We start from the raw sequence: 27,160 nt of genomic DNA, 5'->3' as shown, positions 1-27,160 counted from the left end.
CCTTTCCTGTCAAATGTATTTCTTGTATACAGTATATTGATGGATCATGTTTCTTGATCCCTTCTCCCTGTGTTTTTTTTTTTTTTTATTGCTGACCTGAGGCCATCTACATTAATGGTTACAACCAGCATACACTGGTTTGTCTCTGTGCTGCTGTCCTCACGTTGTTGGCCCTCCACTTTTCCCCTTCATTCAGTTGCCTCTCTTGTTTGGCGAGCCTCCTCTGCTGCTGTTCCTGGAGCCATAGCTACGTTTATCTCTCTCAAGAATATTTGTTAGCACTCTCTGTAGAGTTGGCTTAGTGGTCACGAATTCTTTCAGTTGTTCTTTGTCATGGAAGTATCTTATTTTTCCATCAATTTTGAAAGATAGTTTTTCAGGGTAGATCAATCTGTGTTGGAAATTGTTTTCTTTCAGAGTTTGAAACACTTCACTCCAAACTCTTCTTGACTTGATGGTTTGTGTTGATAAGTCTGCTGTAATTCTGACTAGTTTTCCTTTATAGGTGATCTGTCTCTTTTCTCTAATGGCTTTTAATATTCTGTTCTTGTGCTGAATTTCTGGGATCTTGATTATTATAGTCTGGGTGTAGATTTATTTTGGTTACGGCTACTTGGAGTCGTAAATGCCTCACTTATCTGCGTGCCAGATCCATTTCCCATGTTGGGGAGGTTTTCTTCTATCACTTTTGTAAATAGCCTTTTAAATTCATTTGTGTTGGCCCCTGCTTCTTTCCCAACACGTATCACTCTTAAATTATGCTTCTTTGCCTCATTTTGCAGCCATTGAGTTGTTATTTCCTGATTCCGTGTTGTTTTTAAGAGATCTTTCCTTTCACGACCACTAGCTGCAATTCTATCTTCAAGGTTTGAAAGTCTATCTTTAGTCTCTTTCAAGTAGTTCTGCCAGCTTTCAACTGAATTTTTAATTTCCTGCATCTCTAAAGCTTTGAATCTGTTTCCTGCATTGTAATTCCTTTCTATATTCATTTAAGGTTTCCATCATTTTCCCCCGCTACTCTTTTTTTTTTTGTCTATGTCTTCTTTAGACAAGCTGAGCAATTCTTTCATTATGTTTGTGATTTCTTCTTTTAGCTGAGACATTATTTCTGATTTGACTGATTTTGCAATCTCATGGAGTTGTATCCTTACTTCAGTTGCTATCCTTGCAGAGATTTCAGGTGTGTGACTTCCATTTTATTCCATGACTGTATCTCCTAGATTTGTTCTGTGTGAGCTGGAGGTCTGAGGTTGCCTTTTGCTCCTTTATCTTAACATTCTCCTGGGTTCTTGCTAGCAGGCTGGTTGTGGGGCGCCAGGCACTTCCCACACTGGCTGGCCCTCAATGGCGTAGGGGGATGGGACAGGCACCTGGGTTCCTCTAACCCCAGATTTACAGGGAGGTAACAGGACATGGAGCAGATTTCTCCAGACCTATGCAGCTATACTGGGGCTTCTCTGATGATCAGGGGTGCACGAAGGTGGGGCTGCTTCTCTCAGCCTGTGTGTCTACACTGGGACTCCCACAATGGTAGCAGACACACAGGGGTGTATTTGTTTGATTCTGCTATTGGGTGATGGCTGCCTGAAGGAGCCAAGGGTCTCCAATGGTGGCCTACAGGTGCACAGGGCTTACCTGGCTGTCTGTCCCTGCACCTACTGGCTGCTTGCAGGAATGGGCCTTCCAGTGGCTGCTCCTTGCAGGTGGAGCGGATCTGCTGGTTCTCCTGCTCATGCTGGCTGCTGGCAGAATTGGGCCTTCTTGGGGCAGTACCCAGAAGGTAGAAGCAGATCTGCCGGCTCTCTTTGCCTGTTCTTGGTGCCCATAAGAAAGGGTCTTGTAGTGTTGGCACCCAGCAGGCAGAGGCAGATCTGCTGGCTCTCCAGATTGAGTTTCTTTTTTTTTTTATTTTAAAGAGGGTAAAATTAAACACAACAAAACAGAATATAAGAAAGCAATGTAAGAGACATAAATTTCAAAGCAAGACAATCAGAGATCTTCACTATCACATTGTCTCTTGTTTTCTTCCAAATATTTGTCCATATCTTCATATACAGAAAATTCACATGAAACAACATAGTATAGAACTGATCTGAACAAGACGAGGAAGGCATTTTAGGTCTTTGGGATCAGACAATGGGGAAGTCAACAATGGCTGTCATAGTGATTCTTATTCTCCTCAAAATAGCTGTCCATACCTTCATGTATGTTGAAATTAAACAAAAAAAACAGGCTAAAATTGCTGGATTTCACTTTATGATGCTACAGAATCCACACTGGGTACTGTAGTGTCTCTGTTTTTTTTTTTTTTTTTTGGCTTTTTTCTTTTTATCGGTACCAGGGATCAAACTGACGACTGCCTGCTTGCAAGGCAGGCGCTTATGCCACTGAGCTAAATCCCCAGCCCCTGTAGTGTCTCTTTTTCTTTAAAGTAGTTGTTCATTTCATCATGCGTTATATGATCAGTTCTCATAAATTGTTTATAAGTTCTACACATGCATGAATCTCTACATGTATTTCTATCCTTTCTGTATTAGAGGAAAAACGAAACAAAGCAAGACAAAACAAAACAAATTCCTATAAAAACATGAAATGAAAAACCATATAAAACCACAGTACAAGGTATTCTACAGTGGTTACTCTGTTGTCTGTTTTTATCTTCAATAGAATTGTCTACATCATCAGGCATAGTATAATTGAATATATCATTACATAACAATGTTAATAAAAGCAAAACATTGTAGACAGTGTAAAACTTCAAAAGCCAGTAATAATCAAACCAGAGCGGATATCCTAGTGAATCTTGTCATCCTCAGTGTAGTTGCCTATACTCTCAGATGTGATGCTATCAATCATAACAGATTTGAATAAAATCTGTCAATGCAAAACAGCAATCCAACAAACCAGATTCAACTAAAATCAGTCATGATAAAACAGTGTAAGTTATACAGGGCTTCAGATTAAGTTAATAGGAAATTAAGAGTGATTACTATACTATATCCTGCTATTTTCAGGACAGCTGTCTGTGCCCTCAAATCTAGTACAAGTAGACAAACTGGAGCAGAATATAATCCATCTAAACAGAGCAGAGTGAGTAACATGGGTTTTAAATCCTGATACACTATTAACAATATCCTCTGCCTTCCTTTTTAGACAATTCTTCCTCTTTCACTCCCACAGGGTGCACTGCTCATTTTGGGTCCCAGCAACTCTCTCAGTTTTTATATTGGCGGGGGGCAACCTACTATTTACCTAAGTGGGTCTGAACCTTCTCACTCCTGGACTTGATCTCAAGTTGTATTCCTTTACCAAGGTTTTCCTTCATTACAGTTAAGTAGCTCTCTACTGCACATAAGTATCCTGTCTTTCCAATCTATCCGCAGGTGCTGGTCAAGTTGCCCCTATTTTTCTCTGGTTCCCTGTCACATAGAGCATTGCTTTTCTCATATTTGATTTTTGGTCCATAAAACCCTTTATTTATATTTCCTATACAGAGCGTCTTGGTGGACCCTACCTCCTGATCTACTCTGCCTGTTTTTTTTTTTTTTTTTTTTTTTTTAGTGTATCAAGGCCATCTATGTTAGAGATTATAGCCAACATTCTATGCCTCATTTCTGCTACGCTATTATTCTGCCATTGGTTGTCTACTTTTCTTCTTCAATCCACTGTCTGCCCCATTCATTGAGGCCTCTCTGACACTGTTCTTGATATCCTGGGGTTTTTATCTCTCTATATATAATGTCCTTCAGTATTCTCTGTTTGGTTGGATTGATGGTTGCGAATTCCCCCAGTTCCTCTTTGTCATGGAAGCATTTTGTTTCTCCATTAATTTCTAGAGACAGTTTTTCAGGGTACATCAATCTGGGCTGGGGGTTATTTTCTTTCAGAGTTTGGAATACTTTGCTCCAAGCTCTTCTTGATTTAATGGTCTGTATCAAGAAGTCTGCCATGATTTTGATGGGTTTTCCTTTATAGGAGATCTGTTTCTTTTCTCTGATGACTTTTAATATTATATTCTTATACAGAATTTCTGTGATCTTGATTATTATATGTCTGGGTGTAGGTCTGTTTTGGGTGTAGGTGGCTGGAGTTCTACATGCCTCATACATCTGAATATCATTTCCTTTTCCTATGCTGGGGAAGTTTCCCTTAATTATTTCTGTGAATAGCCTTTGTATTTCCTTTGTTTTTATCCCTGCTTCTTCATTCATATTTTTTATTCTTTTTTTTATCTAGATTTTCAGCTGGATTATTCTTAAGTCATAGATTCTGCTATCACCTTTGTGTTGTTACTTCCTTTTTCCTTGTTATTTTTAAGAGATCTTTCCTTTCATGATCACAAATTGCAAACTGGTCTTCAAGTTTTGATAGTCTATCCTTAGTTTTTTTCAAGCAGTTTTGCCAGATTTCAATGGAGTTTTTAATTTCCTGGTAATCTCTTTGAACCTGCTTCATGTATTCTAGGTTTTCTCTATATTCTTCATCAAAAGTTTCTCTCCTTTTTTTGTGTTCCTCCATTTTTCCATCTGTGTCTTCTTGAGAGGTGCTTAGCATTTCTTTTTTTAATCTACTTATATCTTGCTTTATTTGAATTAATATTTCACTTTTGAGCTCATCAATGAGGTCCTAAAGATATCTCTTTATGTTCACTGATGCTGTGTCTGATATTGCATGTTTGCTGCCCTCAGTCTCTTTTGTATTTACCTCTCCTGGATCAATGTTCTCAGGGCTGGGGAATGCGACTTTTTCTTATTTCTTTCTCTTGTCATGTTTTTGGTTTCTTCCATACAGGTGTATAGTAGAGGTCCCAGCCCCTTTCCTTGTTGGTTATGGTTCTTCTGAAGCATGCTGGCTAGGGATTTCTGCCCTCTTCAGTTTGCTGTTGGTCATTGAGGTGCAAGCAGGGGCAGCATATGCTGGCCCCTCCCCTCCAGACCAGTCAACCTGCAGGGGCCTTCTCCATGTTGGTGTGTGTCATGCATATGGAATTGGTTTGGGACGACTTATTGGGTTGTGGCTGGGGGCATGACCCAGGCCAAGCAGATCCCACCCATCTGCTCTGCGTAGGGGGCAATTGACTGAGGATATTGCCATTCTTTGTTCCTGCCCGTCTTGCCAGATTCCAACATGTCATCCAGTTGGTTGCCCCTTTCCTGTGAGAGGGTCATATTCCCTGCACTCACTGTGGATTAACACAGGTCTCCACACTGGCTCTGTTCTCCATTGGACTTGCCAGCCTCCAACTTCAGTGCAATCACAACTCTGGCAAGTCACAGTGGCGCAAGTTTGGGTGGCTCCAGAAAATCAGGGCAGTGCGGATTCCAGCAGCTCTGGCAAGTTGAGGTGGTGTGAGTTCAGTCCATTCCAGCAGAGTGCCATGGCCACTAATCTTAGCTGCTCCAATGGTAGCCCTGGGACTGTATGTTTGACCAGCTCTTTTCCCTTTAGTTTCTTCCTGGGTCGAGAGGGTCCATCTCCCTCTGTCTTGACCTCTCCAAGATATTTTATTCTGGAATCTGAGCTGTCACTCTCAGAAAGCCTCTATACGCTGCTGCTTACTGATCCACCATCTTTGTGAGACTCCCTCCAGATTGAGCTTCTTAAAGTCATATTAGATACTTTTCCTTCCTCAATCATGGTAAGCTTACCTCCACACTGCCTTTTTTTAGTGCATTTTAATTATACACAGTAATGCATCTCATTCTGGCATCTTCATACACACATATAACATATTTTGATCATATCTATCCCTCGCTTTTGCAGTCTCCTTTCTAGTTTCAAGTTGCCTCTTTCCCTGATAGATTCCTATGCACATAGTGGGGAAAACACTGTCTTTTCAGTCTTCTCCTATATGCAAGGGCCATTCCACAAGAGTTGAGAAGGCTCACAAAGGAAGAAGCTATAAAAGACCAATTTCTGAGCTGGACATGGTGGTGCATTCCTGTAATCCCAGCACTTGGGAGGCTGGGGAAGGAGGATCGCTGCAAGTTCAAGACCAATTTGGCTACAAAGTGAGCCCAAGGCCAGCCTGACTGCACAGTGAGATCCTGTCTCAAAAACACACACAAAAAAGGCCAGTTTCCCCTGATGGCTCAGCATTTCTTGGTGCTTTGCAGCCGAAAAGGCCACACTAGGTGCTAAATAAAGCCAAGCAAGTGGCTTGAATTCTGTGCCTAGGACAGTGGCTGTGAAGGAAGGGTATCAATACTCAGAATATAGCCTGGACAAGTCTTTGAGAGAAGGAGCTTCCAGTGTGAGAAGGGAAGGCAGCAATCGGAGAGGGAAGCGGGCCCAGCGGGTGGCTGCTGGCTACTCCTTGGAAAGGGATGTGGGAAGCTGTTTAGGAAACTAGAAAGAGCCAGGAACAGTGGAGCACGCTTGCAATTACAGCTTACATGCAAAGCTAAGGCAAAAGTTGAAGGCCAGCCTAGACAACATATCAAGGGCCCATCTCAAAAGAGAGACAGAGAAGAAAGGGCACAGACAACTGATTTGGAATCTCTACATTGAGAAATTGCTTTTCTAATGCAGTGACTTTTTTTTTTTTTTTTGTCTTTTTCTTTTTTATCGGTACCAGGGATTGAACTCACGACCGCCTGCTTGCAAGGCAGGTGCTTATGCTACTGAGCTAAATCCCCAGCCCCGATGCAGTGACTTTTAAGAAAGAAAAAAATTCTCTGTTTGTAAAATGGGTGCTGTATTGTGCTTTCAAGGCCTGACGACCTAAAAAGAGTATGGATTATTAACCTCTCCAGGGAGAAAGGGGGCCCAGGGAGTGCCGCCTGGGTATGGTTCACACCTAAAGGAAAAGTGCCTTGGTCTTTACAGCAAAGACTATGAGATCTCCCCTAAGCTTCATTGTTCCAGTACACTAATAAGTACTTACCACATAAACAGAAAACTCAGGGCTGTCCCTGCTCTGCTAGGAGTGTCAACATATTTTACAGCCCAGAAAATTCCACACAAATCTCCCTTCTCCATTCATACCTCGGAGATACAGGAAGAAGCCAAGCTGCTTGGAATACAACTTTACTATTGGGGTATGTCAAAGTCCTTTCATGTTCTCACAAAAACTGGACCACTGAAAGTAAGATTCACACACTGCCAAGAAAACTGACTTCAGGGAAGTTCCACTGCTGGAACAAGTACGTTTTCACAAGAATTCTTGAAGCTGTAAGAAATCAGACACAGGGTAGGGGATTTAGCTCAGCGGCATAAGCACCTGCCTTGCAAGCAGGCGGTCGTGAGTTCGATCCCCAGTACCGAAAAAAAAAAAAAAGAAAGAAAAAAGAAATCAGACACAGCAGGGCCTTGTGGAACTAAGCACATGCTCCCTAGCAGGCTTCACCTGCACCTCAGGGTCAGATTTTCTCTGAGGCCCTATAACCACCTCGTACCCGCTGTGATATGTATGAGTCGTCCCTCAGTGTCCTGCCCACACCTGCCAAGCCACACTGCTTCTTCCCTCTAAATTGCATACAAATCTAGTCTCTCCCCAACTACACCTCCTGGTCCTTGAGCAGGGAATTGACCCATTTCTGTCTTAGTTTCCCAACACGTACAGTACAGGATGTGGCAGGTACTAGTTAACACACATTCAATGGAGCGTATCTGAATTCACCTGTGCTGTTTTCTTGCCCAGCCTCTAACAGCACTGGGAGAAGTAAACAAGAAGGGCTCCACACCCACCTGGCTGGGCTCCATCTGGTGACCTTGAGCAAGCCGTTCCCTATGAGGACCTCATTACTGCATAGCACGGGAGTCATAAAAGTTGCCACCTGGATCAGGAGAAACAATAAAAACCAATGTATACTTGTCCCTAAAGTACCAAAACCCTTTTAGGGAAGAGGAGAGGGTGTTTACGGTTTCTATAAAAGGAGGACAGTGTATTAGCCAGCTGAGCAGAGCCTCACAAGTAGGACAGGGCTGTACCTCAGAGCCCATCTTTTTACTTTTAATCCACATTTTACTTTAGAACAATTTTAGATTTACAGTAAAATTCCCAGTTGTCACTAAGTGATCTGTATCCCATTTCCTTATTTCTTACTTCTCACATTGGTATGGTGTACAGTCACAGTTAGCAAGCCAGCTCTTGTGATTAACATATTCGCGGAGGTTAGCTATATTCAGATTTTCTTAGGTTTCACCAGGTGTTCTTTTTCTGTTCCAGGACCCTGTCCAGGATGCTGGATTACATTTAGTTATCACGTTTCCTTTCGGCTGTGACCGTTTCTGAGACCTTTCTTGTTCCCGAGGACTGACCGCTTTGGAGAATACTGGTCAGGTATTTGTAGACTACTCCTTAGCTGGGACTGGTCTGACATTTTGCTCATGTTTAGATCAGGATTATTAGATCAGGATTATTTGGAGGAGGAAGACGACAGACGCAAAAGGCATTTTTCTGTCTTTTTGTTTTCTAAAACCCCACGTCAATTCCTCCTGTCCTCCTACTCCATCCCTCCAAAAGTTGTTATATTTACCGTGCCTTTTAGGATAAGGAAGGAAGTCATGATTCTAGGTATGTCCAATGGATAGTCATGCTTACCCAACGGGCTATCACTGGCGGAATCCTCATAAAAAGGAAAATCCCCTGAAAAGCTGACTTGAGACTTGCAGCCTAGAGGTATTCCAGACTCTGCACAGTGACTTGAGATGGAAGGAAAACCCAACCAAGGCAGAGGCCTGCAGAATGGACGACGGAACCAGCTAAGGAGTGCACTGGCAGAAGGTAATCCATATAGATAATGAAGACCAGAATGTTGAATAACAGTGCTATAAGCATAATGACAACCCTGGGCAGAGAACACACCCAGGCCCCACTGAGTGGCTGTGGCTTGAAAAGTTAGGCAGAAAACACAGTCACAGCTATAGAATAAGAGGAACAGGTGATTTCCAAGAGCCTGAGCCCTATTCTGGTTCCTATCACTTTGTCATGTGATGATTTTGGGGTTTTGTTTTTTTTTCTTTTTCCTTTTTATTGGTACCAGAGATCGAACTCACCACTGCCTACTTGCAAGGCAGGCTCTTATGCCGCCGAGCTAAATCCCCAGCCCCTACAATTTTTTTTGGTCATGTGATGATTTTGGATCATTCTACTGTCTGAGCCACAGGATGACTGTTTCTGAACACTGCATATAATGGTACTGGGCTTGCAGAGTTTTGCGGAGATCAAAGGGGATGACACGGGTCAGCGCTCATACTGGTGCCTCAGTCATGTGGAGATCGAGATATTCATTTGCTGTTGTTATCATGTTTAAATTAAGATTGAAGGGGCGCAACCTAGGAGGCCCACTAAATTTAAAAACCTAGGACTCAGAAGGTTTACCAATAAGGTAGGTGGGAAAAAGTTCAGATTTCTCGAGAAAATTCAGGAAACCTCACTTTACAAAATACAGAGTTCCATCTCCCACCCAACTGCTGACCGGAAGAGTCAATCACTGTGCTGAAAGGCAGACGCTAGGAGTTTGCCTTCTGGGGTGCAGCCGAGTTTTAGCTCCCCATGTTTTCTGCCACACGATTTACACTTGCAATCACATTCAGACAGCAGTTCCCAGAGATATGCATGCTGCATCGTCCAACGGCAGGAAACAGACGCAGCCCAATCTGGCCCTCGCTGCGGCGCGAAATGGACTCTGGCTGCGGAGCCACCAGCCAGGCAGCGGCCAACACAAACAAGCTTCACATTCACGGTCATTTCAGAGCTCTGGTAAGGGTGAGAGCAGCTTGGCTCTGTGAAAGGGCTTTGTAATCAGTACTTCTGGTTGAGAAATATTACATGTTCTGTTAAGCTCTCTACCCAAATCTCTAACTCTGAACAAGATGGTGAGGAACAATTGTAGTTCGTTTTCCCTTTATCCACCTTTTGCCTTTATATGCCAAGCGTTGCATTATAGGTGACACAAGTGAAAGCAGGGTAGATTCTCTGAGTTCTCTGGTTCTGCTGGTTATAATTCTAAGCTCCTTCTATGTACCAATGCATTTAATTCTTCTGACAACTCTGAGTCAATTATTGGGCTTATTGTGCTTATTTCAAAAAATGAGTAAACTTAGTTACAAAGAAGTCCAATTAATTATTAAGAAGGCAAATGGCTATCATGTGGCCCTGTCATTTTGGACTGGATTTGGTTTTATGTGGCAGACAGTAATAACATGGGTTAAACAGGTTATAGCGTAATTGTCTCTTGGGTAGAGAAGGTAGGAGGTAGAAAATCAAGAGCTGGAGGTGTGGTTTCACCATCTGAACCTGAAGGTTCCCACCTCTCTCTTCCCTTGTCTTAGTGCGTTATCATCCTCAGGTTCTCCGCAGCTGGCCAAGACTGCAGGTGGTGTGCAAGACATCACAACTGTGCCCTGAGCCCTATCTGACAATTTCCATCAACAGGACCCAGGAGGCTGAAAAATGCATTTCACTTTTTTTCTAAGATGGACACATTTTTCAAGGTTATGTGACCAAGAAGGAAGACCCATGCTACCTAAAATGCAGTGTTTCAGACTGTAACTGTGCTGTCATTGACAGGAAAGAGAAAGCTGCATTACTGTGTTTCTTTCTCACAGTGGTGTTTGGAAAATACACTCAGAGTGAAGTCTACAATTAAACTTGGAACTTTACTGTGATTTCCAGGTTTCCCTTATTCACAGTTCATTTGTAATTGGTGCAATTCTGTTACAGCACAGTATTAAATAGTTGCATAGGTTGTTAACAATCAACGTTAAAAGAAAGAAGTGGTATGTAAGTGAATTAATTTTCCTTATTTCTTTTTTTTTTTTCAGGGTGGGGAGAGGTACTGGGATTGAACTCATGACCTCAGGCTTGCCACTAAACTAAACCCTTGGCTCTGTCTTATTTCTATTCTGAAATTTTGACGTGAAGGTTCTTAACCCTGAGGCATTGTTTTCAGATTTCTCTTTCAGAGTAAATGTCCAACATTTAAGTTTTCATTTATCTTTTAAGGGAGAAAAGGAAAAGAATATTTGAGTGAAATATCTGAAGAGTTGCCATGTGTGGTGGGCAAGCCTGTAAAGCCAGCTTGTGGGAGGCTGAGGCAGAGGATCGCCATGAGCCTGGGCTACATAAGCAAGTTCAAAATCTGCCTGCATTACATAGTGAGACTCTGTTTTTTAAAAAGAATTAAACATTTAAGGAGTTTTTAAAAGAGCTCTCCTGAGCGCTTGTTGCCTAGGCTGATTTCAAACTGGTGAGCTTGTGTGATACTCTCTCCTCAGCTTTCCAAGTAGTTGAAACGATAGATTTATGTCACCATGTCCAGCTTATCTTCTTGAGTTATACTATACAGTAGACCCCAGAAATCTGTGAGGATTCCATTCCAAGAGCAACGGCAAATTTTGAAAAATCACCAGTTTCAGATATGGTCAGAAAAATGCCTATTTTTACAGCTTAAACACTAAATACGCTATGCTCCTACAGTTATGTAATTTAATAAACTACTATACTGAGAAAGCCTTAGAAGGTGCAGGGCATTTTGGTGGCATTTTTGGGATCTAAGGGCTTCAAGGAAAATAAAGCCAAGAACACTGGAGACAGCTACAGACGGTATTGCAAGCTCACGCGGGAACTTCAGAGGATTTGCCAGAGTGATTTCAGGGCAGCAGCCAATCAGCAGCAAGGAGAACTAAAAAACACTCTCGGATTGGCTATTTACAAGCCTCCCTCCAAAAACAAAACAAAACAAAACAAAACAAATCCCTCCAGCAATTGCAGAAGATATTTGTGGTTTCCTAGACAGTGTGGGGCTTTCTCGAACCATTAATAGTAAGGTTCTAAGGAAAAATCCGTGAATGACTGAAGCCTTGGACTCTGAACCACGGGTTTGCGGGCGTTTACTCTACTTGATTTTGGTTAAAACCTTTTTAAATCTCAGTTTTTCCAGTTGTAAAGTAAATCTATTCATAGACTTATTGGTCCCTTTATTGGCTGAATATGTATTTGTACGGGACTTCACAACTGTTTGGTACTTTGTATTTAAATATCATTTTGTTTTATTGTTAAAACAATGGGGTAATGCGTGATGAATGATTAAGACTTCGTTACTTTTACAACTAAATAGTAATTATTTCTTGCTCACTGGGCATGGTGATGCACAGCTGTCATTTCAGCTACCCGGGAAGCTGAGGCAAGAGGAGAGGATCACAAGTTAGAGGCCAGCACCGGCTGTATAGTGAGACCTTTTAAGAAAAACTTATTGTTTATACAGGTAAACTAAACTTGAATTGATACTTCATTGAACAAAGAAACTGAAAACCTTTTGGAACTATGTGAGATACAAATACTTCTATTAAGGGCCAGGGATTTAGCTCGGTAACACAAATGCCTGCTTGGCAAGCACAAGGTCATGAGTTCAATCCCTGGTACCAAAACAAACAAACAAACAAACAAAAAAACCACAAGTATTTCTATTAAGCAATATTATACAGAGAAAAATATATTTTATATTATGAATCTTTACATATTACAAGATAAACGGTATATTTGTAATCCTAGCACTTGGGATGCTGAGGCAGGAGGATCACCACAATTCTAGGCTAACCTGGGCTATTTTGTGAGTTCAAGATGAGCCTGAACTACATAGTGACACTGCTTCAATAAATAAATAAATAAGAAAAAAAGATAAATAGTAACAATTTTCTTTTCTAAGAGTAAACAACATGCTATGAAATGCCTTTCTGAAAAACAAAGTTCTCCCCTAGCGAGCTGATGCAACTCTAAAACAGATATTTGCAGAAAACATCCTTCTCATTTATATTAATGTGCACAACTGCTTTTCTAAGAAAATATTTATAAATATTACTCCTTTGTTTCCAGAAATGTGTCAGGAAAAAAATCATAGAAGAATTACCTACAATGGAAAATGCAATAAAAATGCTTCTTCTGCTAGAATGCAAAACTGTGTATGTTGCAGTAAATGAAAAGATATGACTTAAGAATCAGAGCCCGAGGTTATGCTTGGGTGTTTTGGACTCTTTTCAGCTTGATATGAATTCTAATTCCTTTGTGACACCAGACAAGCCAACGTAATTGAATTCACTTTTCATCTGCAGCATGCAGGGCTCAAGCTCAGCTGGGAGGGGAGGGCGTGGCCCCTGCTGCTACCCCGCCCTGAAGGCAGCTGGGGAAATGATGTAGGCATGGGGGAGGGCTGTGTGTTAAGGTCTGGGTCCTGAAAATACACCGTGTACCCATCAGCTCACACACGCACCATGCGCACACACTCACACACCCCAGAAACCTCCACCGCAAATAGGAATTTCAAAAAAAAAAAAAGCAAGGAAGGGAGGAGGAGGAGGAAGGGGAAAAAAATAAAAAATAAAAATAAAAAAAAAAAAAAGCAAATGAGGTGGAGAGGAGGAAGGGAGGGAGGGTAAGAGGATAAAGAAAAAGAACTAACATGTGTTATGTATAGGTACAAATTCCCTACAGAGAATAAATGTAAACATCATAATTATATACTACAAATATGTACTAATTTTTTTTAAAAAGCAGCAGCAAATGAAGCCCAATGTCTTGGCACATGCTAATTCCAGCACTCAGGAAGCCCAGGCAAGGAGGATCATGAATTTAAGGCCATCTTGGACCACAGGGAGTCTGTGTCTCAACACCAACAACAAAAGCAGCAAATGAAGCTACATACACAAGAAGAAAAGTATCAAGGTCAGTAAGACCCAGCAAGACCTGCTGTGTGGATGAGAGTGAATATCATGGTTATATTTCACAAGGCGGAAAGCCGGTTAATGAACGCACTTCCCAGCATGCCTTCCCTTTGGTGTGCTTGGTGTTACTGAGGAAAAGGATGATTCTTTTCCGATGCACCACTGCTCCTCACCTTGTGGAGGCTGCCCCTGTGCAGTCTGGGACCAGGTGAAACTGAGTGGTCAAAATTTTGTCCTTCCTGCCCCTCAAAGTCAAGGTTATTTTTAGAGACTAATGCTTATAGAATCACTTTCTTAGCACTTTTTTCTACTCTGAATTTCCTCCCAGATACTTCCCTCCTCTAAAGTGGAAGAGCAGTGTTTAAACCCTCCCTAATTGAGTTTAATCAATACATCAGTGGCCTGTCTTGGCATTATTAACATTCTTTATTTCCACTTGGTGGAGAAATGAGCTGTGCCCTTTGTTGGGAACCCCTGGCGTAACAGCGAGGAAATTTTAAAATATGTGTTTATGGTAAAATGGAAAAGTATTCATGCTTCCTCATTTTCCCCAAAGCAAATGAACTCCATGTTCAGTAATCAGTAGCCAAACTTTTACTAAGAAATACTTCTTGATATAACTCACTCACCGCCCCCCAAATGCAGCACTAGACCTGAATCTGAGCGCCTGTAAACTATCCCTCTTTTCTCCTCTCTCCAGGTTCCCTCTAAAGCCCTCAAAACAACCAACCTTTCAAAGCAAATAAAGAACAGCAAGAGGGCCTATAGAGTCAGCTCCTCTACCTTACTCCTGGCACTGGGTCACTTCCTCATCCCTGCGTTGCAGCTCTCAAAGCAACAATGCCAAGATACTTCACAATGAATAAAAGGAAACACTGATGCTCAGGGACAGAAGGAGAAACACCAAGTGGACCTGTGCCCCTGGAAGAGGAGGGAGGTTCTGTTGACACGTTCTTCAGCTCTGAAAAGAGCAAACTTTTGTGGCAGTAACATAACCAGGCCTGATGAGAGCAGCAGATCAAAGAAACTAAAAACGGAGTGCGTGGTTAAATTATTTATGATGATGCTGGCGCTGTATTGATCAGAGGTGGTTTTTGCTCTTAACCCTACCTTCCCTACTCCTACAGAAGCTGTCATCACCTGAAGAAAGGGGCCCAGTGGGAGGGGCAGTGTGAGTGGGCACCGGTCAGGCCCCTCATTAAAAGAAGACTTCATCCAATATAAGTCTACTATATCTAATGACAAGCTGATGATGCCTTTGCATATCATATTTCCTAGGAAAGAAATAGCATATCATTTCACCCTGAACCCCAGGGAAGGAAAGGTTCTGCCCGACCTGCCAAGATCATATTACCACCGCAACAGAAAACTCAGTACGAAATTGGAGTTTCAAAATACAGGACCTATTAAAAAGACGTATTTTTGGAATCTGATTTACATTATTGATTGCTGAATCACCACTGCCAGGCACACAGTAGATAATCAGACATATGTAATGGGCTATTTTAATGGCATCTTGCTGTTCAGACACTGAAGGCCACGTGCTCCGTGGCGAGTCTTAGGCGGTCACTGGCCTCCTAGATAGCCTGGGCTAGCTGTCCTGGGCAACATCTTGCTTGCCAGACCAAAGGCTGGGATGAATGTAGGATATGTGCACACAGTTCAGACTCTGCCACTGGGGAAACCGTAAGACAGGGATTGCTGTTTTGTCCATACGTAAACAATCTCAAGGCATTAACTGTCCTATTTGGACCCAAGAATGTGTGTGATAGACTTGTGAAGAAAAGAAACTTTTAAAAGGTATAGTATCCTTTTCAGCTCAAGGAAAAAAAAGACTCAGAAAGAAAACTTGGTTCAAAAAAGAAAGAAAACTTGGTTCTTAATACTACTGAGGTAACCACTGTGGAGCAGCCAGAGTACTGTTCTGATGTAGAGGAGAAACAGTCCTGGGAGCTGAAGAAATTGGCTCATTTCAAAAGGAAATTCAAGAATTTTCATAAGTAATTGTTTGAAAACTACCTAGGAAAATGGTATTATGATGTATGTCCATTACAGTCAACTTTGGCTAATTACTGCCTTTTTCCTAGAAGTAAGTATTTTAGGAAACTAAAATACTAAAATGTTATAGAAAGACAATAAAAAGTTAGGTATGCCTGTTTTTCTGATGGCATTTATCAAGGAGTATTAAAAATAATCAGATTTCAGCAAAAGCCTAAGATGTTATCATTTTGGATCTTGGATCACGACGAAGAGGAGAGCCCATGCCAAGGCCTCTGTCTTTCTAAATTTCTACGAATGACAGATGTTCTTATTTTTAAATCCATAGCAGTACTAGAAACACAGAAATCAAGACACTGATTGGGCCATTAATTTTTGTAAGGAGTCTCTTAAATATTCAAGGCAGATGGAATACAACTAACAGAGAAAAGCCACCACCTAAAACTGAATGATTCCCAATGTGTTATTAACTCAGAAAGAGCAGATACAAGGGACAGGAAGAGCCCAGGCTGCAGAAAAAGTAACCTGTGTATCTTAAAGAAAAACGCTGAGAAACAATGTATAAGATGGCAAAATGTATCAATAGAATTATTTATCATAACCAAGTAGGATGTATACCTTGAGGCATTTCCAATTGGAAAAAGGCCAATGTGATTTGTTCAATTTCTAGATTGAAAAAATGGAAACCCATCATATAAATAGACATTCCAAAATGACATTTGATAAAATTCAACATATAAATCTAACAAAAAGATTTCTTTCTATATTATGCTTAAGAAAAACTTTCTAGGGGGCAAGGGATTTAGCTCAGGGACACAGTGCCTGCCTAGCAAGTGGGAGATCCTGAATTCGATTTCTGACACCAAAAAGAGGAAAAAAAGAAAGAAAAAAGGAAAATCTTCTGAACTCTGGTAAGTATTAACCAAAAATAATCCTCAGCTACAGATGAATTATTATCAGGTTTCCCTTAAAGTCAGAAATACGACGAAAATGGCTGCTATCACTTCTGTCACCAAACATTATATTGGGAGTTATAGCACATTAAGCCAAGAAGAATGACCTCCACATATTTGATGGCCTTGGTAAATCAGATGAAAATTGGCCCACATATAATTTTCCAATAATAAATGATAACATTTAAATTTTTTCTGGGAAATCAACTAACAAACTATTAGAAACAATAAGATGATCAGAAATAAAAGAAAATCCACAGCCTTCTAATCACTAACAATATTCATGTAAAGACTATGTACTGAAGAAAAAAATTCCAAAAAGTTCATAAGAATCACACTTAACGACTATCCCTGAAGAATACAGATAACCTGAATAAAAATACATGTTATGTTATGGGATGAAAAAATAGCACATTGTAAACATTTCTTTTTCTCTGATAAGCTAATCTGCAAATCCAACAAAAGTCACTTTAAAAATGTCAAGGTCAGTGCCAGGCATGGTAGCACATGCCTGTAATTCCAGAACTTGGAAGGCTAAGGTAGGATTGTGGTTAGTTTCAGGCCAGCCTGAACTACATAGTGAGTTCAAAGATAGTCTTAACTACATAGCAAGACCTTGTGTCCAAAAACAAGCAAACAAAAGTCAAGGTTGTCTAGGAAATTTTCAAGTTAATTCTACAATTCATTCAGAAATTGTGATTGCTTACCTTGATCTGTTTTGCATACTTGTACCTTGTAATCCATGCAACTATTCTGAAGATAACAATATTCAATATAATGACTATTATTAATTTTCTATTAGCTTATCCCTAGTACTGACAAAAAAAACCCTAAAATTTTCTATTAGCTTGTTTTGAAATCCTGTATCATTTCTACTGTCTTGCTTTGTTTTTGTTTTTCTTTTAATCTCCTTAAAATGAAAAATTAATTAAAAAATACCTGAGAGAATTTCTAAAACAAGAGAAATGCTCTAACATATACAAAATGATGTCAAACAACTAGAACAATCCATACAGAAACCAACAAATAGATTGACAAAATACAATAGAAAAATCTAGAGTAAGGACCATTAGATTTTACTGATATTTATTTATTAAATATAAATATAAGCCAGGGATTTAGCTCAGCAGCATAAGCGCCTGCCTTGCAAGCGCATGGTCATGAGTTCGATCCCTGGCATGAAAGTATCTGTTGATAGATAGATAGATAGATAGATAGATAGATAGATAGATAGATAGAGAGAGAGAGATGGAGGTGATGTTTCACATCAGGGCTGAAAGGGTGGACCACAAAGAGTGATAAGAAAAAATCTCTGTACATCAAAACATCAATGTTTTTTTTAAAAATGTGAATGTCTTAGTTACTTTCTCATTGCTCTGACAAAATATCTGACACTCGAAATTGAAGGAGGCCAGGTTTGTTTGGCTCAAGGTTCAGTCAGCTGGCTGCAAGGCAGACATGGCCTGGAAGAAGGGTATAGTGGAAGAAAACTTGCTCACACTACAGCAACCAGGAGCACTGGACAAGAATACACCACTCCCGGCCATGGTCCTTCGTGAGCCACCTCCAACCAGGCCCCGCCTGCTAACAGCTACTCATAAAGTGATCACCTTCCAAAAGCCTCACCTCTGAACCCCTGATCTAACCCACAACAGAAAAAGACTGGGAGAAAATGTTTGCAACATATATGACACAGGACACAGGTAAGAAGAAAAAACAGCCTGTAAATCAAGAAAAACATACACAAGTAGAAAAATGGGCAAAGGATATAAACAATTTATAAGTAAGACAAAATAAACACCAATAAAAATGTATAAATTTTTTTTTGTCTTTTTCCTTTTTATCGGTACCGGGGATCAAACTCACGACTGCCTGCTTTAAAGGCAGGCGCTTATGCCGCTGAGCTAAATCCCCAGCCCCAACACCAATAAAAATGAACACCGACAGTAGCAATAAGGAAAAACTAAAGAAACCTCATCATTTGTCAGAATATTGAAACTTGATATTACATGTTCTTTTGCAAGAGTGTAGGAAATATGTATGTTCAAGAACTTTTGGTTCTGGAGATTGAAGCCGCTATTTTGAAGGGCAAGTTGGCAGCACTGATTGCAGTGTTGGAAGATCCAGTAATTCTACTTTTCAGTAGCTATTCAGAGACACACCCTCCAAAGAGACCTGTGTCAGTATGTTAACTGTAGCAGTGTTTATAATGGTAAAAATGGAAATGTTTTCAACACTCAGCTATGTTGTGACATATGTCAGAACTTCATTATATTTTATGGGTAAATAAGAGTCCACTATAGGTGTCTACCTACTACATTTTGTTTATCCATTCATCTGTTAACAGGCTCTGGTATTTCCAGTTTTTGGTTACTGTACCATGAAACTGTAATATATACCAGTATAAAAGTAACTGTTTAGTCTCTTGTTTTTTTAGTTTTGGCTGTATACCTAGGAGCAGAATTGCTAAGCAATATACTAATTCTATTATGCTTAACTTTTTTGAGAAAATACTGTTTCCTATAGTGGCTGTGAATGTGGGTTCCAGCCTCCCTCATGGTCACCAGTGCTTGCCCTTCACCTCATTTTTGATTAGAGCCTCTTAGTAGTTAAAAAGCTGTATGTCAAGTAGTTTTGATTTACATTTTCCTAATAACTAATGATGCTGAACACCTTCTCAGGTGCTTACCTGGGTGCCCATTTTTGTAGTAAGTGTTTGTTGGAGCATGGCCGCACTGAGTTCCTTACCTATTTTCAGTGGCCTTTTATTCTATAACCGCAGAGTTGAGCAGCGACACCAGCCTAGCATATCTCAAGTTTAAAAATTTTGTCCAAATCCTATGCTAGACCATAAAGGCCCTCAGTTATTTAAAACCACTGAAATCATTCAATGTTAAACATAGAGCCAGGCGTGGTGGCTCATGCCTGTAATCCCAGCACTTGGGAGGCTGAGGCAAGAGGATCGTTGTGAGTTCTAGACCAGCCTGGGCTACAAAGTGAGCTCAAGGCCAGCCTGAACTGCATAAAGAGACCCTGTCTCAGAGAAAAAAAAAAAAAAAAGAAAAGAAAACATAATAAAATACATAGAAATAAAGATAGTACAATGGTTGAACAGTAAAAGCTATAGAATATTGCAATAAAAACATTAAAGAAAATTTCAATACATTGATTAGATATTACAATATTTTAAAACTTGATTATGAGATGGCTGACCAGCTCTATAGTTTCATTAAAACCACAAAATTGTACTTCTGCAATCTATGTGGCTCTTGAGGTTCCTTGGGTGAAGGACCAAGAGAGGATGAGAACATAAAGAAGAAACCAAGCCAGTGTCATGTGGAGCCCTCACCCTCCTAATGGAAAGAAGGAGGGCTGGTCCTCACTGTGGAGGATATTTATTTCTACTTTTTAGCAACTTAATGCCACATGACACCCTGTTGTCCTAGCAACCCACTGTTCAGATTGTCTTGGGGCTAGGTGTTCTCTGGGCTGAAGCAGCTTCTTTATCTGACTGCCCCAGGCGCTCTTTGTTCTTGGGATGGTCATGCTCCAGCCTTGGGAGTGTGGTCAGTTGCCAGCTTCAATGGCTTCCAACACTGTACACTTAAAATTGGTGAATTTTATGGGATATAACTTGTACCTCAGTGAAGCTATTAAAGTATAAAGAAGAGATTCTTTCAAATGATTTTTTTGGATACAAATACAGGTATTTGAATATATTGTGTCAGCCAAATTTTATGTTGGTACTTTTGAAATAAAAATGAAGGGTTTATGAAAACAGATCTTTCAGATTCTTTACTTCACTCTCTTTTAAAAATTAACATTGATTAAAGATTTTTAACTTTTAACAATTATTTTTAACAGTTGTTTTTGTGTTTATCACTTTAAAAACTTGGACTGTGCACTTCGTTAGTGTTATTTGCTAAAACTAGTATATCCTGTGTAGTTTACCATTTTAAAAAGAAAAATGGTGTTATGGATCAAAACGAAGTCAATCTGTATATCTCCATAGGTTATAATTATTTCAGTAGTTGGTATGGGAAGAAACCATTATACTGAAGAATTTTCTCCATCTGATGGAATTTGGCAAGTAGCAGATTTTCCACAGCACGGAACTCTTGAATATTGTTGGTCTAGTCAGTGGGAAAAATTCACACATCACATAATCACTCCATGTAATGTCTTCTTGTTAGGTTGGGAAGCTCCCTGTGAAGCAACATCTGTCATATTAATCCAGTTATTTTTAAAATATGAAATTAACTTTTGGGAAATAAGTTTGATATAAATCTGTATGATTTTCACTTTGTTTTGTTCTTAGAAGAAAAATGATGCAACTTTTATTTGGGACCTACCGCCAGTCTGACCCTGTGTCTTTGAAATCCATGCTGAGAATTCTGTGTGCCTGTGATCTTTGAAAGGTCTGATGCTCCATGGCATTCGTCAAACGCTGATAACCAGAGATGAAGAGATGAGCCAATGGGCTGGGGGATATAGCTGAATGCAAATTCCCTGGGTTTGATCTCTCGGACTGGAAAACAAAACAAGCAGTAAATATCACCAGGCTTCTAAGTAAATGCTCAAGCTACAAACTCATCCCCTCACTTCTGATTATGACATGGACAGTGTCACAGACCATTCTCGGAAACTACTAATTCCAAAATTTCTTACCCCCAGTTTCTTGGGTAGCAATCCAGGCAATTGATAAGGAGACTCTGTTCCTAGGAGCAAGTGATCAGGTGGACAATCCTTTGTTTGTTATTACTATTACCATTATGAAACAATTTATTTGTAAATTTTAAACTTTTACTATTTAAAAAATGGATTGTGCATTCTAATTAGCAACACGGTAAAAAAGTCCTAACACAAAACGCTAAAGAACGTGAACAGAGACTTGATAAAGGAGGAAATATGCGCTAAAGCATATATGAAAAAATTGTAATGAAAGAAACTGAATTTTGGGGGCTGGGGATTTAGCTCAGTGGCATAAGCGCCTGCCTTGCAAGCAGGCAGTCTTGAGTTCGATCCCCGGTACCGATAAAAAGGAAAAAGACTGAAAAAAAAGAAAGAAAGAAAGAAAGAAACTAAATTTCTAACGCGAATAATTTAATGTAATGTAACACAAATACACATAACCCATCATGTTTAGTCATCAAAATAATGCACCCTGCTGATGAAGGTGTTGGAAATAAGCACTTTGGAACAGCAATTGTTTGACGGCAGTAAGTTTGTATCAACAGCAATAGGACAGCAAAGTGGCCCACAGGGCACTTCAGCCCTTTTGTAATAGTAACTTCTTCGGGAGGCCAGTCACAAAGAGCGCTGCCAGACAACAACAGATCCTCAGATCAGAGATCTTGGCAGTAACAGCAGGAAGAGTTTAGCGATCACCTAGTCAAATCATTTGTTTTACCGAAGAGAAAACGGAAACTCAGAAAGTTAAACAGACTCAACCCAAGGTGTAGCAGAAACCAAGTTTCCTACTCAGTATCTGCCTCCCATTCCTCCTCACCAACAAATCCTCTAATTTTGTCCAAAGTGGCAGTATTCTCAGGGTAAAACCTTGCCGGACTTCCTCACAGCAAGAGGTGGACACACGATCCAGTTCTCAGGAGTTATAAACGAAGGTCATTGGATGGGGTTGCCAGGAAAGGTTTTTTTTTTAAAGGACAATGGCTTGGGTTGTGCTCCCTTTTGTCCTCCCCTCCGTCCTACTGCTTGTAATTCAGACTCGCCAGAATTCATTCTGGGTGGGAAAAACTTTTGGGGCAATATCCTTCACCAGCAGTACTGATAATATTGGAAGGCAATCCATTCGTGGATACTCTGGACCCTAAGGACAGGAAGTGTCTAAGCTCTATGTCCAAGAAGCATTGCTACCTTGACTTACCTCCTACACAGCCCTGTTTAAGAAAACCCAGCTTACTAACTGTTGCTGCTTGCTCTAGGAGAGTGTCAGCTCACAGAAGGCAAAAGCCCTGAAGAGACAGCGAAGGTCTGGTGGAAGGACTGTTCAGAAGGCGATTTAGGAGGAGGCATGCAGAGAAAAAAGCATTTTAAATGTGCCTATGTGTCTGGGGTACTGGGCAAGAGAAGAAAAATTAGAAAACCACTCAAAGGAGAGGGGAACAAAAAGAAAACTCCCTGTGGCTCACTGAGCCTGGGAGATCCCTAGGTGTGTGTGGAATAGGCCACTTGCACGCTGCACACTCCCCCAGTTCAAATCCTGCAGTCCCCCTAAGAAAAGAGGTTTCACTCCTGTAGTCAGTCTTGCTCAAGTCTAATCTAATTCCCTTTGGCATTTTTTTGTTTCCAATTAAAACGCAAGTCTTTAACGCTTTTCTCCTTTTCAAGGGAGAGGAGACTGCCCAGAGCAGCGTGGAAGACGAGGACCCAGTGGGGCCTTTCTGGCGGGAGCCAGGACTGGCAGGTGTGGCCAAGAGCTCATTGGGGCCGCAGCCCTGGGAAAGCTACAGAAACAGAATTAGAAAATGCGAGAAGCTGGGGCTGGGGATTTAGCTCAGCAGCATAAGCACCTGCCTTGCAAGCAGGCAGTTGTGAGTTCGATCCCTGGTACCGATAAAAAGGAAAAAGACAAAAAAAAAAAAAAAAAAAAAAAGAAAGAAAATGCGAGAAGAAGCTGCAGTTTCCCTCAATCAAGGAAATCAGCTACGCGAGCGCGTGTAACCGAAGGAAGAGCGTCTAGGAAACTTGCTGGCACGAACGCCTTTTGCTGTTCTTTAAGGGAAAGTCGAGCATCCAGAGGACACTCAGATGCTATCGACCTTACATACGCGGGCGTGTAAAATACAACCTCCTATTTGTTCTCCTCTCCGCAGCCCGGGCCGGCCTTTGTTACCGATTGGGTTTCAGGGAGGCCGAGTGCCGAGCGGCGTCGCCCTTCCCGCCCCAGCTCCTTTGTTGCGGGGCTGCGCGGTCCCCGCCCCGCACCTCGGGCGCCCGCTGCTCCGCGCGTCCCGGCCGTGGCCGCCGCTTTGTGCGCCGGGGCTCCGCGGGGGCCACGGGGCGGAGCTCTGCGCCCCGCTCGGCGCCGTGGTCACAGCCGCCCGGCCGGACCGGACCGGACCGGACCGCCGTCCCCGGAGCCGGCATCCGGGCGAGGCTGCCCGCGCCCGCGCCCTCCGGCACCGCGTCCCGCGCGGCGCTCGCCAACTCCGGCCGCAGAGAGAGGAGCGCGGGGCGCGAGCTCCACGCGCCGTCTCGGCCGGCCGTGACGCGTCCCGAGCATGTCGGAGTCGGGGGACAGAAGCGAGTTCGGCTACATCATGGACCTGCTGGCCAAGGGCAAGGTGGGTGCTCGGGCCGTCCGGGCGCGGACTGCGGGGACCCGGCCCAGTGCCCGGCCCAGCGGCTGCGGGTCGCGCAGCGCCGCCTTTCTTTAGCGCGCGGCGTCTCCGGAGCGCGTCGTGGGCGCTTTCGCGGGTCCCGCTGCGGTCGGGGTGCGCCCGGTCCCGCGCTCCTAGGGCTGCCCGGCGTGGGGACCTCGAGGGACTTCCCGGGGCGGGAGGGGCGGGGTGGGGTGCAGGAGCCGGCGCCCCAAGCTGGTCCCAAGTTCAGGTCCTTACCCACGGCGCGGACTCGGACGCGTGGGGCAGCCTTCTTTTGGCGGGGATGGGGCAGGGAGGTGCTAGAGGAGACCTGTCAGCCGGCGCCTGTCCCTGCCTTCGGGTGGTCTTCGTTGCTGGGCCGGGCTGAGGCGCTGCACGGGAGAAGATGCGCGGAGAGGTTTCAGCGTGGTTTGCAAGCAGGACTTGTCCGAAATGCTGGGCTGGGGCAGCGTGGGATGTAAAGAGCATATGCGTTTGCCTTCTGCTTCTGTGTCTTCAAAAACGAGAACACCGCTGAGGAGGTGGATGATTCTACTGCCCTGGTGTAAGCCTTTGGAAGTCAGCCTCACACACTACGAATTCCAACGCTGGCGATACAGAGCATAGAGGAATTTTAGCTTCACACCAAACAATGCTATACCGCCTGGCCAGAAGAGTCTCCAAGTGACCCAATAGAAATTCTCCTGCTCTGCCAGGGACTGGGATGCTGAGTTTCAGCCTTTTCTGAGCTACATGGTGAGTTCAAGGCCACCCTGAACTACACAGCAACGTCCTGATGAAAGAAAGTCTCATTCATCTGAAGTAGAATACTCATTGACATTTGTAAAATGGGGCCTGTTCCTCAGGCCTCCCCTACCAGTCCCGCATGGGCCTAAGGTTCACATGGAAGACACTGAGTCCTTTCTTCTTAGAGGTGGCTCTACTGTGTACCTCAAGGGGCCTCTGCTATTGCACGTTGGCCAGTGCATCCAACCTCTTCATAGGACCTCTTCATAGGTCCTCTTCTTAGACCTCTTCTTAGGTCCAAGCAGTTGCCTCTTGACCACCTCAGGATCTACAGCTCTCCTTTCTCTCAAGATGGGACTGGAAAACAAAGAGTTGACATCCATCAAACAGCTGCTCAGCCCTCTAGCGGGAAAGACAAACAGCAAGACCCCAGCTGCCCATGTCTAAGGAGAGCAGGGCTCTACAGGGTATTGATTTGGGAGCTGGTGGTATTGGTGGTGCCTTTTGTTGATTTCACAAGGCATAGAAATCGATTGGTAAGATTGGCTATGCTCTCTTCCAGTTGCATTCAAACCTAGAAATTCTGCCAGAACAGTTCAGAGGTGGAACATCTCAGGTGACTAAGAGGCAGACAGAAGAAGGGCAAACCATTGGTGCATCCTTGGAACTCATTAAAGCCAGATAAACAAAAAGTCTCAAAACTGTAGAATATTCCTCACAATATTCTCAGTGATGAAAAACAAAAACAAAAAACCACCTTCCAGCTTCCTACATGCATTGCTCTGCCTCTCACTCTGGACTAGTCATTTTGTCTAGACCTCAGCAGGGGCCCTGCAACTGGCCTGAGCATTCTCCCCTGACTTCCACAGCTGGAAAGGTCAAGTGTCCCTGGAAACCTCTGAGGGAGGAACACAGGCTCCCCCTTAAAGAACACTTCTGCTGTTTTTTGGGGTGTGGGAGGTGGTGGTGGTCAGGAGGAGCCTCCTAACCCTTTCAACTCAAACTCATTACCTATCCCTTTTTGCTTGTCTCTCCGCAACTCCATTTAAAACTCCTATTTTGTTCACAGTTATACCGGCTTTGAGTACTTTGTACTGGCGGAGAATAGCAGACCTTTGAGACTGCCTTGCTTTCTTTCCCCATGAGGAGTTAGGGTTGCACTTTGCAGTTGAGATTTGTAACAATGAATAATGTGAAACTGGTATGAGGGTAGAAATAGCACAGAAGCCTGGAAACCAGTAATACATCAGCTTCTCCTCTCCTCACCAAAGATAGTGCCAGTGAGTCCACCATTGATAGAATTTCTTTCACTTTTCTTCCAGATGTTGTTTCATTCTTGTAAGACTTCTCAAGTCTCTACGGAAGTTTTTGTGGATTTTTTTTTTTTTTTTTTTTTTTTTTTGAGAAAGAGAGAGAGGGTCTCACTATGCAGTTCAGGCTGGCCTGGGACTCTCTATGTAACCCAAACTGGCCTCAAACTCACAGTGATCCTCTTGCCTCAGCCTCCCAAGTGCTGGGATTACAGGCACGCACCACCACACCCAGCCATAAATTACTTTAAAATATATGGCCATATTTTAATCCATTAGTACACGCTTTTTTTTTTTAGTCTTTTTGAGACAGGATCTCACTATGCACTTCTCAAACTTGAAATGATCCCTCTGCTTCAGCTTCCTGAGTGCTGGGATTAAGGCTTGTGCCTCTACTCCTGGCTTGAGTACATGCTTCTTGCAAAATATTCAAACGTTTTAGGTTTTACAGAGTAAGCAGAGAAAGTTCATTTCCACATCTAATCCATTGTGCTGTCCTTTGGCAGCTGGTTCTGGGTCTATTTCTGATGAAATGGTACAGCCATAGATTCTGTGTGCATTTAAAATTACATTAGCTTACTGTGTGTTCTCTGATGTGGGAAGTGAGCCTTTTGTCTTCAGGTAACCTAAAACCCACATGCCACACTGGATCAGCTTATTTTACTCTATTGTAAAAGCAGCTTGCTTTAATATTTAAAATTCACAGTGATCTCTAACACTGTGGGCTTTCTGCTCATCAAAAAATACTCTATAAACCCACAATACTTATAAACCTCAAGAGTTTTAAAAATCAATATAAATGTATTTCCTTGTCTTTCACTATCACTGAAACTTTTGCCATTTCTGAAAGCTTTTTTTTTTTTAGCATATGTGCTGCCAAGTGAGTACTGGAAACTTTCTGTTTTGAAACTTTATCTTTGGACTAAAAGATTTTCATAAATCACTGTGGTCGGTATCTAGCATTATTCAAGGCAATATTTTCAAACTCTTCTGATTTCCTAGAAATATTTGCTTCATAAATTTTTTATCTTAATAAATCTCCTCGATGACCATGCACTCACTCTTCTAGAATAAAATAATAAAGTTTTGATGGCAAGATAGAAATCTTAAGTTTAATATGCTTCTGTATTTCCAATATTTGTCGATTCCTATTTGTGTATAA

General features: G+C 42.1%; 1 long non-coding RNA gene across 2 annotated transcripts; it reads left to right on the top strand.

Annotated features, from left to right (window-relative positions):
* The first annotated feature begins 7,694 nt into the window (after nucleotides 1-7,694).
* On the top strand, nucleotides 7,695-19,471 carry LOC134471639 (uncharacterized). Of its 2 annotated transcripts, XR_010041147.1 has the most exons (6): nucleotides 7,695-7,915; nucleotides 8,171-8,284; nucleotides 8,493-8,728; nucleotides 10,296-12,212; nucleotides 13,496-13,666; nucleotides 14,366-19,471. It is a non-coding gene; the product is annotated as an uncharacterized LOC134471639 (long non-coding RNA). The 2 variants fall into 2 exon arrangements; XR_010041146.1 differs by having other exon boundaries at nucleotides 8,171-8,728.
* Nucleotides 19,472-27,160: the final 7,689 nt, after the last annotated feature.

Source organism: Cavia porcellus, unplaced genomic scaffold (genome assembly GCF_034190915.1).
Source record: "Cavia porcellus strain 051 isolate PalLab524CR breed Dunkin Hartley unplaced genomic scaffold, mCavPor4.1 scaffold_19, whole genome shotgun sequence".
In the NCBI taxonomy this organism is placed as follows: Eukaryota; Metazoa; Chordata; class Mammalia; order Rodentia; family Caviidae; genus Cavia; species Cavia porcellus.
This window is presented reverse-complemented; position numbering and strand designations above follow the sequence as displayed.